The sequence below is a fragment of the Sminthopsis crassicaudata genome, chromosome 1 (assembly GCF_048593235.1).
Source record: "Sminthopsis crassicaudata isolate SCR6 chromosome 1, ASM4859323v1, whole genome shotgun sequence".
Taxonomy (NCBI): Eukaryota; Metazoa; Chordata; class Mammalia; order Dasyuromorphia; family Dasyuridae; genus Sminthopsis; species Sminthopsis crassicaudata.
The window spans coordinates 114,613,819-114,625,611 of NC_133617.1; the positions used below are offsets into that span (position 1 = coordinate 114,613,819).

The following is an 11,793-nucleotide window of genomic DNA, read 5'->3' on the forward strand; positions in this document are numbered from 1 at the left end:
GCTCTGATATATATGAAGTATATATAGATATATAGATATATATATAGATATATATTATGTATATATCTATATATACTTCACTATTCATATATATATGAATATTATATTAATATACATATATGAATATTATATAAATATTATATATATGTGTGTATATATATACATATATATATATTATATATATATACTTCATTAGCATGGAAAAAGTATCCAGGATACATACACACACACACACACGAAGAACTTCTAATCTAGATGATTTTTTAAGTTCTGGGACATTTAGATTCTAACAATGCTCCAAGAACTTAGAAAATTCTTAGTACCTACTGTTTGGAAAACAAAACTGAGAAAACTACACATAGACTAAAGCAATTCTGGCTATATGCACTGTGTCACTTGGTTAAGTGTGTTGGGAAACAGCTTCATTAATAGCTCAGACCCCACGGGAGTGAGGGCCCTGACAATTTGCTCTCCCCTCCCAGTCTCTAAATCTTTCCCCAGTGTCCAAAGAATTTTCCACGACTGATTTTGATTTTCCAAGAATGGTGAGCTCTGACTCCCCCTGTCCCTGGTAACTCCAGGCTGGCCAGTACTGATGCAAACACAAAGGCATCTGTAAAACTGGACTAGGCTCAAACACGTAGCACATCATTCTTTGATTCACTAAATTTGGTTTTCTGTGTTGTTCACAATGTCAAAATCATAGTGACCATTGTTGGGGGAGCCTTTTCTTTTTCAGAGAGCAGATGGCTGGAAGTAAGTCAGAAAGATGCCATTCACTGGTACTAAAAGAGGTGTCTGATGCCCCACCCCTAGTATCAGGATGCTGGTGGAAGTAGGTAAAGGAAGCCGGATTCAGGAGACTCATAAACAATATATCTCTCTCTCTTGTTTTTTTTTTTTTGTTTGTTTGTTTGTTTTAGGAATCTCTTCTTTTTCAGAGCTGCTTTCTCCCTTTCAGCTCACTGCTAAATATTCCTTTTAACCAGATAGATTAATGGATAAGGATATAGCCTTGGAATCAGGAAGCACTGAGTTCATGTCCTCCCACTGAGAGGTACTTGAGAACCTGGGCAAGTGTCCTAGTACAAGTTACCTTCACACAGACAAATATGCCCCAAGTTCTACTAGCAGAGATTTATGTCAATGCAAATTTATTATTGATTTTGAACCTTAGGCTCTCACTCCACTAAGTGAAGACTAGAGAACATAATTGCAGTATCTATTTTCCACCCACCTGAAAACACACACACACACACACACACACACACACACACACACACACAATTCTTTTTCTCCTTATGCAGTGTAACTGCCTGCTACATAAAGTTTTTTTTTATTTTTTCATATTTAGATGTTTCCCTTGGTTTCTGTTTTTGTTTGTCAATTCTTTAAAACCATGAGTTACAGAAGAGTTGAGAGGAGAAATATTAAACAGGAGAAGATTCCTACACTCAAAAAAAAAAAATGCAAGTCTAAACTTCTATGACTCTGGGAGTGTGTTTCTGAGGAGCCACACACACAAAATGATATGTCTTTGAAGATCCATGCCATAGAGTTCTCACCTTTATATTCTAAGCACTTAATAAAACATTTAGTACACAGGAAGTATTCAAGATGTAATTAATGAATTAATGAATGAATAAATGAATAATTTATAAGAAGTCCTGTATTGCTCCTCTCCTTCAATCCCTATGCCTTCCATAGATCAAGAAGTTTTGGACAAGGAATATTATCTCAGCAATCCATTCAATATAAGTGAAGAACTGGCAAGGTTCTCTTTCAAGCTGGAGGATGAACCTCTAAGGTTACACAGGAAACACAGCAACTGAGGGTACTACGATGCTTAGGTGACCCATACTATTAATAGATGGTTTCTAATGCTGTTACTCCCCATTCTTCAGTTCTAGGCATCTACCACTAGTTCTCTCTAGCTTCAATTTCCTAGCATATTTGAACATCATTTAGGATCCCACAACAGGCTATAGACTAAAATTCCTCCAATTATTTGGAAGCCCATTTTAGCCCAAGCAAGGGATAGGAAGAATCCTAAAAATAGGAGTTTAATATCACAAAACCTCAGAATTGGAAGAGATCCTAGAGGGCATCTGATCCAAAGTATTCCTAGAATTTCTTCCACAACTTGCCCCTAAAAGTCTCTGCCAGTAGTGGGGGGTAAGGGAGAAGCCCTTTACTTCAGGACAACATTAAATGTTAGAGGTTTTTCCTTTAAAACAAAAACTGAAATTTCCCTATCTAAAGTTTCAAGCTATTGCTTCCAATTTTGCATTTTGGAGCCTAAACAAGAGCCTAAACAGGGCAATCTAATCCCTATAATATTCCCACCTTTAATTCTCTCTTCTCTAGACTAAACTTTGATTGAATGGCAAAAGTCTATTTTTCTCAGATTTCTGGCTGCTATTTTCTTAACATTATTCAGTTTGAAAATGTCCTTTCTAAAACATTATGCCTAGAACTAAGGAAAATCTTCAAGATTCAGTCTCATCAGAACAGTTTACAACTTGCTCCTGACTTCACTCTTATTGGCCCTTAAGACTTTGTGTAGGGGTATCATTGACATCTGATGAGGTTAGAAGGGTTCAGGGCATGGAACCTGATAAAACCATTATAATACTAAAGCCCAATATAATTAGAATAGCCATGGGGATGTATTTTGTAGGCAAACTCAGATGTATATTTGGAACCCAGAAGAGAGTCTGGATTACAGAGATAAACTGAGGCACCACCAACATAGATAGTGGTAGTATGATTCTATTGAAAGAATACAGGCTTTGGTTTTCTACATGCAGAACTCCCAAGAGGGTGGCACATTTTGGATCTAACAACAAAACAAGATCCAATTCAACACTTCTAGATTTAGTTTCTGTAGGTCCCTGAAGTCAGGACTTCAAACTCCATTTCCAGATCAGTGAATTAATTGACTTCTAAATCCTTCAAAATGCCTTCCCCAGCAATGAAGGCACAGGAAGCATTCAGAGTTCACACGTCCAGCAGGTAGGATCTCCCTGTGAATTAATTTTCTTAGTTTTGAGTTGTCAACAAGCCACCTTTCAACCAACTCTCCCTCTCTCCTATACCATAAAAGAAGAGTTCACACTTCCAAGAGTTCAAATCTCTAACAGCTGAGAACTCCTTCCCTAGAGCTAGGTGAGAACCCAAAGGAAGAGGAGGGCCTTCTTCCCACTATAAATACTGGAAGACAAAGCCTAAGTCCTTTAGACTTTTCCTCCCTAGAGAGCAACAGGCTTTTCAGAGTGAAGAAGAACTATCGGAGTTCATTCAACCCAATCCCATCTAATCTTCTCTTCTCTTGTCCTCTCTAAAGGGCTACCAGAGCCTGGAGATACAGCCAGAGTCCATTACATCCTGTTACCTGTAGAAATCTCCTTGTCTGCCATGAGACCCAGACAGCGCAATGTTCCCAGGTGGTCCAGCAAGAGCAGGAGAGCTGAAAAGAGGTATCCAGTATTTGGCAGGATTCAGTTGCACCCTCAATGCAGTGAGCCCATCTGGGAAGTGCCTGTAGAGCTGGAAGCCAGCCCTTTCAAGGACCCACTGAGCAACTCCAGGGAAAATGGGCAAGACATTGAGGGGCAGAAGCTCAAGCTCAATGTGGAGGCAGACAGTCCATTACCCTGCATTGATGTCTGTTGCCCCAGTAGCTCCAGATATCAAACAAGGGAAGAGAAAGATGCATGCCATAGTGAGGGAGGTGATTTGCGTTCCAGCCTAGTCACAGAGAACATCATCCATCTGCAGGATTCCCAGGAAGTACACAGCTCCAATCACAAGAGGAAGCTTCCTCTGGATTCCTCAAACACCTCATCCAGTGCCAAGAGACCCTGTCCAGAGGGCAGACTTAGTTCTGCTTCAAACTCCCACCAAGAATCTTCAGAGCTGGCTGTGCTGCATCAGGAAGTCAGCACATTGCGCACCAGGCTAGATATCATGACTAATGCCATGAATGCGTTATATAAATACACCCAAACTCTGCACCAGATGCTGGAAGTCAAGGCAAAGGAAGGTTGGGATCAAAGTTAGAGGCAGCCTTCTGGGAATAACCAATCTTTCTCCCTCCTATTTCTATTCCCAACTCCTGGGCTCCTCTATCAGGTTGCTTTACTCTTCAATTCCCTAGAGAGACCCTGGGGAGTTCCCCATGTAGCCCATCACCACTGTACTCCCCAGAATCGCTGGATGGACTAGGGACCTATATGCAGTCTACCCAAGAGTCCAGATCATCATGCTGTGTCACAGGTTCCCAGCCACCCTCTGAAAGGACAGCAAAAGGCCGCCCTGAGGAAAACACTTGTTACTTATATCCTGACATCGTGATGATAGACTAACAATGCAATAGGAGGGACACATACCCACTTTTATAAAGAGTTCATGGGGGCATTTTTAGCCTTCATTATCCACATTGATTAGATACAATTTCTTTTCTTTTTCCATTGAGGGTGTGGATGTGGGAAGAGAGAGAAAACTATTGAGACTGAATGTGGACCAAAGCATAGTTTTTTCACTTTTTTGTTTGTTTGCTTGCTTTTGCTTTCTTGTGGTCTTTCCCTTTTTGGTCTGATTTGTCTTGCATAACATAACAAATATGGAAAATGTTTAAAAGTATTGTACCTGTATAAACTAGATCAGGTTGGTTGCTGTGTTAGGAAGAGGGGAAGTTAGGGAGAGAAAGAGAAAACATTTGAAACACAAAATCTTAGAAAAATTAATGTTGTATATAACATGTATTGGTCAACCTACCATCTGGGGGAGGGGGTGGGAGGAAGGAGGGGAAAAATTGTAACAAAAGGTTTTGTAATTGTAAATGCTGAAAAATTATCCGTGTAAATAAAAAGCTATAATAAAAAAAAAGAAAAATTAATGTTGAACACTATCTTTACATGTACTTGGGAAAGTAAAATACCATTGAGAAAAATAAACAAAATAAAAAGTAGTGTCTGGAACCCTACCTAAGTCAGGTGACTAGCCAAGAGCCCTGAGCCTGGCTGCTCAGCCTACTTTCCTTTAATCTTTTATGCACGTATATCTATGTGTGCTGACTGGTGTAAAGCAGCTGAGCTTGGGGCAGCATCTAGTTCACAACATTAATGTATAAATAAATTTTGTTTTTTTTATAAATAAAATGAATCTATTCCATGTCCTGGGATCTATAACCTGAAGATATAAATCCTAAAAGGAGGAGTTGAAAATCTGGGAGCTAAGGAGAAAAGTGTAAAAGAACAAAACTAAGAGCAGAACCTGGATTTTCCATTGTGGGAGAATAGAGGGATTTGGGAGTCAGAAGAAGCAAGATGACTTGGCTCTTTTCAACAATGAGATGATTCAGGCTAATTCCTATACACCTGTGATGGAGAAGAGCCATCTGCCTACAGAGAGAGGATTATGGGGACTGAATGTGGATCACAAAATAGAATTTTCACCTTTTTTGTTCTTGTTGTTTGCTTGCTTGTTTTTTTCTTTCTCGTTTTTTCCCTTTTTATTTGATTTTTCTTGTGCACATGATAAATGTGGAAATATACTTAAAAGAATTACACATGTTTAATTTACTTTGTATTACTTGCTATTTAGGGGAGAGGGAAAGAAGGAGGAAGGGGGAAAGAAGGAGGGAGGGAGAAGAATTTGGATCACAAGGTTTAGCATGAGTGAATATTGAAAACCATCTTTGCATGCATTTGAGAAATAAAAGGTTTATTATTTTAAAAATAAAATTGATAATAACTCAAAAGAGGGAGTATTTATAGACAGAGATATGAGTTTCCCCTTACACTTGGTCTCCAAGGAAAGACTGAATAACCTCTTGTTCAGGAGAGGATTCTTTTCCAATATGGAATGGACTAGTTAGCCTTAGAAGGTACTTCCAACTTTGAAATTCTATTATTCTCTACGAGAAAGACAATTGCTTTTCTGTGGTTGATTCCAAGACTGTCCCTATTAATAGGCAAAATTTGTATTTAGACCTGTGTGATCTCTCTTTTGGTTCTTCAACTCATTCCTGATCCTTGCTTCTCCATAGGAGTCTATCCTAGGTTCGATTTCCAAAGTGAATGTCCTAACCCCATATATATTCAGTAAAATCCAGTCAGTCAGTTTGTGGGTGATCTGACTCTTCAGAACATCTAATTTCTATTTCTAAATATATTGTAAGATGATAATCATGTAATTCTTCTGGTTAACTACTAAAATTTTGTCCCCTGCCCCCAAAATGTCATGATAGTAATGAAAAGGACACTTCATTTAAATTTGAATTTGGGAATTAAGATTACCCTGGTTTTAATTCTAACTTTGTCATTTACTAGCTGGGTGTCACTTCAATTCTCTGAGATTGTATTATATTCTACAAAGCAGAGATAATAGTATATACCTACTTCATAATATTGTTGAAAGGAAAATGTGCCACACATTTGATCAAGAGTTCTTAACCTCAAGTCTGTAGACCCCTTATAGAATCTGTGGATAGATTTCAGGGTATCCATGACTTTGGATAAGAAAAAAAATCCTCCTTTATTTTCACCAATCTCTAGTCAAAATATAATATTTCAGCTCTTTATGTAGTGGCTAAGAATTGGAAATTAAAGTGGTGTCCATCAATTGGGAAATGGCTAAACAAACCATAGTATAACTATTGTACTGTGCTATAAGAAATGACAAGCAGAATGATTTCAGGAAAACCTAGAAAGATTTAAATAAACTGATGCAGAGTGAAAATGAGTCAAACTAGAAGAACATTCCATATTGTAACAAAAATATTATTGATGAAGAATTGTGAAAAACTTTACTATGCTCAGCAATACAATGATCCAACACAATCCTAAAATAAGAATAATGAAGATAATAATCTGCCTCCAGAGAAAGAGCGGCTATTGTTTGAAAATAGAATGAAGCATGTTATTTTTCACTTTCTTTCATTCCTTTTTTTTAGTCTCCTGGTACAAAATGATTGATATGAAAATGTTTTACATATTGCATATATAAAAACCTTTATTTAATTGCCTACTATCTTAGGGAGGGGATAAGAAGAGGGGGAAGAAGGATAGAATTTGTAATTCAAAATTTTGCAAAAAACATAAATTGTTATAATATATAATTTGGAAAAAATGAAATCTACTAAATGTAGTATTACTTTTTGTTATGAATTTAGACAACAAACATTATTCTGAGATTCACCAGACTTCCAAAAACCATGACACAAAAATGTTAATTCCGATTTAGAATTTGGAAATTTATTATTTTGGCTCTAGAATCATCATGAGCATGGAACTGATTTAAGAAACTTTGCAAAGCCTTTAAATTCAAAGGAATGCATCTCTAATGGATGAAGTTCAAGTAGTGTGGAATGTAAATTTAGAGATGGGAAAAATGGTTTCCCATTTAGATGACCATGTATTCTGGCTCCTCAGTTCTAACTGGTTCCATAAATTTGGGAAGAGGTATCCTGTAGATTGGAGCAAGTGACATAGCTTATAGCTTTGAGCAGAGGTGCCAATCTCACCAGCAAAATTCTGCCCCACCCCACTAAATTAAAATATAATTGATAAATGTTTAACAAAATAAGTAAAAAGATAACACAACACCTATGATGTTAGTTTGTGGTTTTTAAATCAATATTCAGTTGTCAGGGATCTGTTTTTATCTGAGTTTGTTACCAGTGATCCAGAGTAAAGAAGAGTGGACTAGGAATCTGGGTTCTATTTCTGGTTTTTTTTTTTTTTTCTGATAACTTATCAATGCTGCTCCTCACTAACTTCATCTCTAAAATGAGGGTATTGGTTAGACAATCCCCAGGGTCCCTTCCACTTCTAATATTCTATGACTAATTCTTCTGGAGAAAGTCTTAATTGTCTCTAACAGAAATATCTTAGAAGTAGCCAGTACTATCTAGAATAAAAGGGTCTTCTTTTCTTACTGAAACAGATCTGAAGCCATCTCTAGTATTTTAGGGCAAAACTTTAGTCTTTTTGGACTTTGTTCAGTCTAAAGGACCCCTAGGAGGCCAGGGCTACAATGGAGATTTTTAGGTTCACTATAGTCTAGGATTCCTTGGAACCAGAAAGGGTCCTGGAGGCAGAATGGAGATTTTGTAAGATTTTTCAAGGATTATTGCAAAGAGGAAAGTTATTAGAACTTTAATAAGAAGTCAAATACTTGAGAGCAGATGCAGAAAAGATCCAACTTCTTGCCAGCATCTGTCTAATGAAACACACACACACACACACACACACACACACACACACACACAATCCAATCCAAGTTTCTTTGGGCATGGATGAGTTTGTGTGACCTTCATTCATTCATCAAGAATGTATTGAATTTGATTATATGCCTTTATCTCAGTCACTTTGTCATCTCAGTTAGGACAGAAAGCTCTCTTCACAGCAAGAGATCCAAATTAAGAAAAGGATCACAGGAGAGAGAAGAATACAGGGGATAGAGTCCTGGCACCTCCATTTCTCTTGTCTATGGTTAGTAAGTCAACAGCAAAACAGAGTTTACAGATAAACTAATTTTATTTATTAGCATCTGCAGAATAATGAACTTTTCTAAGATAAATAATTCCCTTAGATTCCTTAATCCCTTCCCACCTCCAACAGCAGAAATGTGTTGACACAGTGACAAAAGGAATAATCCTCTCAGGGGCCTCATCTGATAGACACCCCCCCCCCATTCCATTTTATATTACAAATGACTTTTTTTTTTTTTAAACAAAGTGGTCTTTAGAAGATGCCTCTTGGGACTGGGTTGATCCAGGGCCCCTGGCCAGTGGCTGATTTTCATGTCATCCCTTTGAAGAAACTTGTAAAGGCTTCAGAGTTCAAGAATAACTACTTAAACCACCTCCCCACAGCAGATATCAGCAATAGGTTTTGTTTTGTTTTGTTTTTTCATGAAATTCCAGGCCACCCACCCGAATCTTAGCCGAGGTCTCCCACCCTTATGTAAGTCCATCCCCAACCACTCAATCAGTTCCCTTAAACCCTACACCCGGTGCCCAAAAGAGAATCAGAGAAGCATGCAAGCTGGAAGCCAGACCAAGTCATGACTCCTAGATCCCCCTAGCCGAAGAGGAGAGTCAAGTTCCAAGCTGCATGCCAAGACCATTAACCCACATCATCCTAGTGGCCAAGAGAAACTAGAGCCCAGAGCCTCTAAGTTCCTAAAAGTCCCCGCGTCTTCCCGTTTGCTCATTTTCCCTTTTCCACGGACCCAGTTCTTGCGCAAGTGACGTTGCTTCCCGCACTAAATACAGGCACAGTGATACACGTCTTTATTGGAGTCCGGGAAGGAGAGCATACTTAGGATCTGGGGATACTACAGGAGAATGAAAAGGGGAGGAAAAGGGAAGAGGATGCCCGAGCCCAGAGAGCTCTCCAGCATACCCTGGGGAAAGACTTCTCCCACTCTTCTTTCACCCCTTCGGAGGCTTGGCTCAGCAGCAGCTTTTCTGTCGCTTCAGAGATCAAATGGATCAGGGCATCCAGCTATCCTGGCCTCAAGCCCGGGAAGGACTGCCCCGCTTCGAGTCCCTGTCCTTAAGCATCAAGTCTCTGAGACCTTCCCTTTCTTCTCGCCCGCTGCTTGGCCAAGCACCGGAGAGTGAGTGAGTTTGAGAGAGTGTGTGTGTGTGTGTGTGTGTGTGTGTGTGTGTGTGTGTGTGTGTGTGTGTGTGTGTGTGTGTGTGTGTGTGTTCGCGCACGCGCGTGCCCGAACAGGGAGGCAAGCAGAATTAGCGCCACTACTGAGGACTCTCCCAGGGCACTGTCAGCTGCATCCTTCAAGCCTGTCCATCCCCAGCCCTCCATTCAGGCAGTCTCACAGAAGCTAATGAATACCTCCTTGAAATCAATAATTATCCCTCCCGCCCCCCACCAAGGAAAGGGAGATGTTATGAAGTTGACAGGTGACTCAGGTTTTCAAAGAGGAAACTAGGAAATAAAGGAGAAAGAAGCTTAAAACTGACCTGTGCAAGGTATTTGGAGAAGGAAACTCTTGATGCCTAGAAAAGAACAGAGCTCTGCCTAGGGCTCTCCCAGGACTTGCTCTATCTCTCCTCCCTTCCCCTCTTTTCTCTTAGCTTCTTCCTTTCTCTCCTCCAGTTCCCTGCCTCCAGGAGGTGTTTTAGGGTCTCTCTCCAGCTGTTCCCTCCTTCTGGGAGACCTGAGTCTGATAAGAAGAAAGAAGGAAGAAAAGCAGGCGTCCAATTATAGAGCGGAAGGCTAAGGGAGGGAGGGGGCTCTTGGGATGGGGGTGGGGTGGGGTGGAGAGAGGAGGGATAAATCACCATTCATCCCTGCCCAGATGCCCCACTACTCCTCCTCCTCCTTCTCCTCGTCTCCTCATCTTCCTCCTCTTTCTCCTCCTCCTTTTTTCCCTCTTCCTTTTCCTCGCTTCCATCTAACCAAGAACTCAACTGAGAGAGATTTCAAGTGGTCCCTGCTCCTGGATGCCGGGGTGGCTAGTCCCCTTACACCCCCAAGTTATGTAGACTGAGAGAGGTGTACTTTTAAGCATACAGAGACTGGGGGCTCTAAAGAAGCCAAACATTTCTCTAAAACTAGATTTTGGACTCTGAAGGGAGGCCCGAGAATACAAAGAATTTTACAATTGACAAATTTCGCAGGTGCTAGAGCTTCCCAAAATATCTCTCCCCCTCCCTATCTGTCTCTTTCTATGTATCTCTCTCTCTCCTCTCTCTTCTCTTTTCTTCTCTTCTCTTCTCTTCTCTTCTCTTCTCTTCTCTTCTCTTCTCTTCTCTTCTCTTCTTTCTCTCTCTCTCTCTCTCTCTCTCTCTCTCTCTCTCTCTCTCTCTCTCTCTCTCTCTTTCTCTCTCTCTCTCTCTCTCTCTCTCTCTCTCTCTCTCTCTCTCTCCCCCTCCCATCCTGTGGGTATACCCCCCCCATCCCATCCGACTATCCTAAATTCCCTAAGACTTTCCACTACATTAGTATTCATGCTAGGTAATGGGTTGCTTCTCCGTGGAAAAGGGACGGGATAGGGGTAGGGATGGGGTTCGAAATTAATCTCTGCCCTCTTGCAGGGACCAAGAACTTCACAAGCACTCAAAAAGTAAGATTTGAAATACAACCTTCTTACTACATTGGGGACGAGGAAAGGGTGGGGGGAGGAATACAACCTTCTTACTACATTGGGGGCGAGGAAGGGGTGGGGGGAGGAAAGAATGAAGCTCCTGACCCCCCCTCCCAATCCAATCTCAGCACTTATTAAGTGCCTCAAATATTCAAGGCGCTGTGGATACAAAGACATCACTCGCTTGGCTTTCCCGCGTCCCTCAAAGATTAAAAAATATGGTCCACTATTTCGTGGTAGAGCGAAGAGGGGCCCGGGGTAACTGTTGGTGCAAGGGCATTTCCCTGCCATTCACTCTTTCTCCACTATGTTCAAACACCCCTCAGTGTTTGGGAAAAGAGAGTGGTTAATAGGTCCCGGCTTTGCGAGGCTGCACTTATTCTAGCCAAGACTAAATCAGTCCTAACAAAGGATAGAATAGATGCGGAGATTTACGGGGCGGAGGCACTGAATTGTGAATACCAAGTAATCTACAGGGGGTGGGGTGGGGGAGAAGGATGGGTAAATGAAGTGTCCCCGGCCCCTGGGAAAACAGCACCGCGGCGGTGCTCTGCTTTTTCTACAATAGAGGTGTTTTTTTTTTTTTACGAAGGTTCTATCCTCCTGCATAAGACCTTCACTTGCATTTAGGGATTTCCCCAACGCCTTAGTGTTTAACCCGCATCCCTCTCT

At 40.6% G+C, this 11,793-nt stretch overlaps 1 protein-coding gene across 2 annotated transcripts in view; it reads right to left on the reverse strand.

The window, feature by feature from the left end:
* Positions 1-10,192, reverse strand: part of COL14A1 (collagen type XIV alpha 1 chain) — a 254,691-nt gene extending 244,499 nt beyond the window's left edge. For both annotated transcript variants that reach the window (XM_074266537.1, XM_074266541.1), the window contains exon 1: positions 9,995-10,192. The gene's annotated coding sequence lies outside the window, so the exon portion shown is untranslated. The remainder of the gene's footprint in view (positions 1-9,994) is intronic.
* Between the last annotated feature and the right edge of the window lie 1,601 nt (positions 10,193-11,793).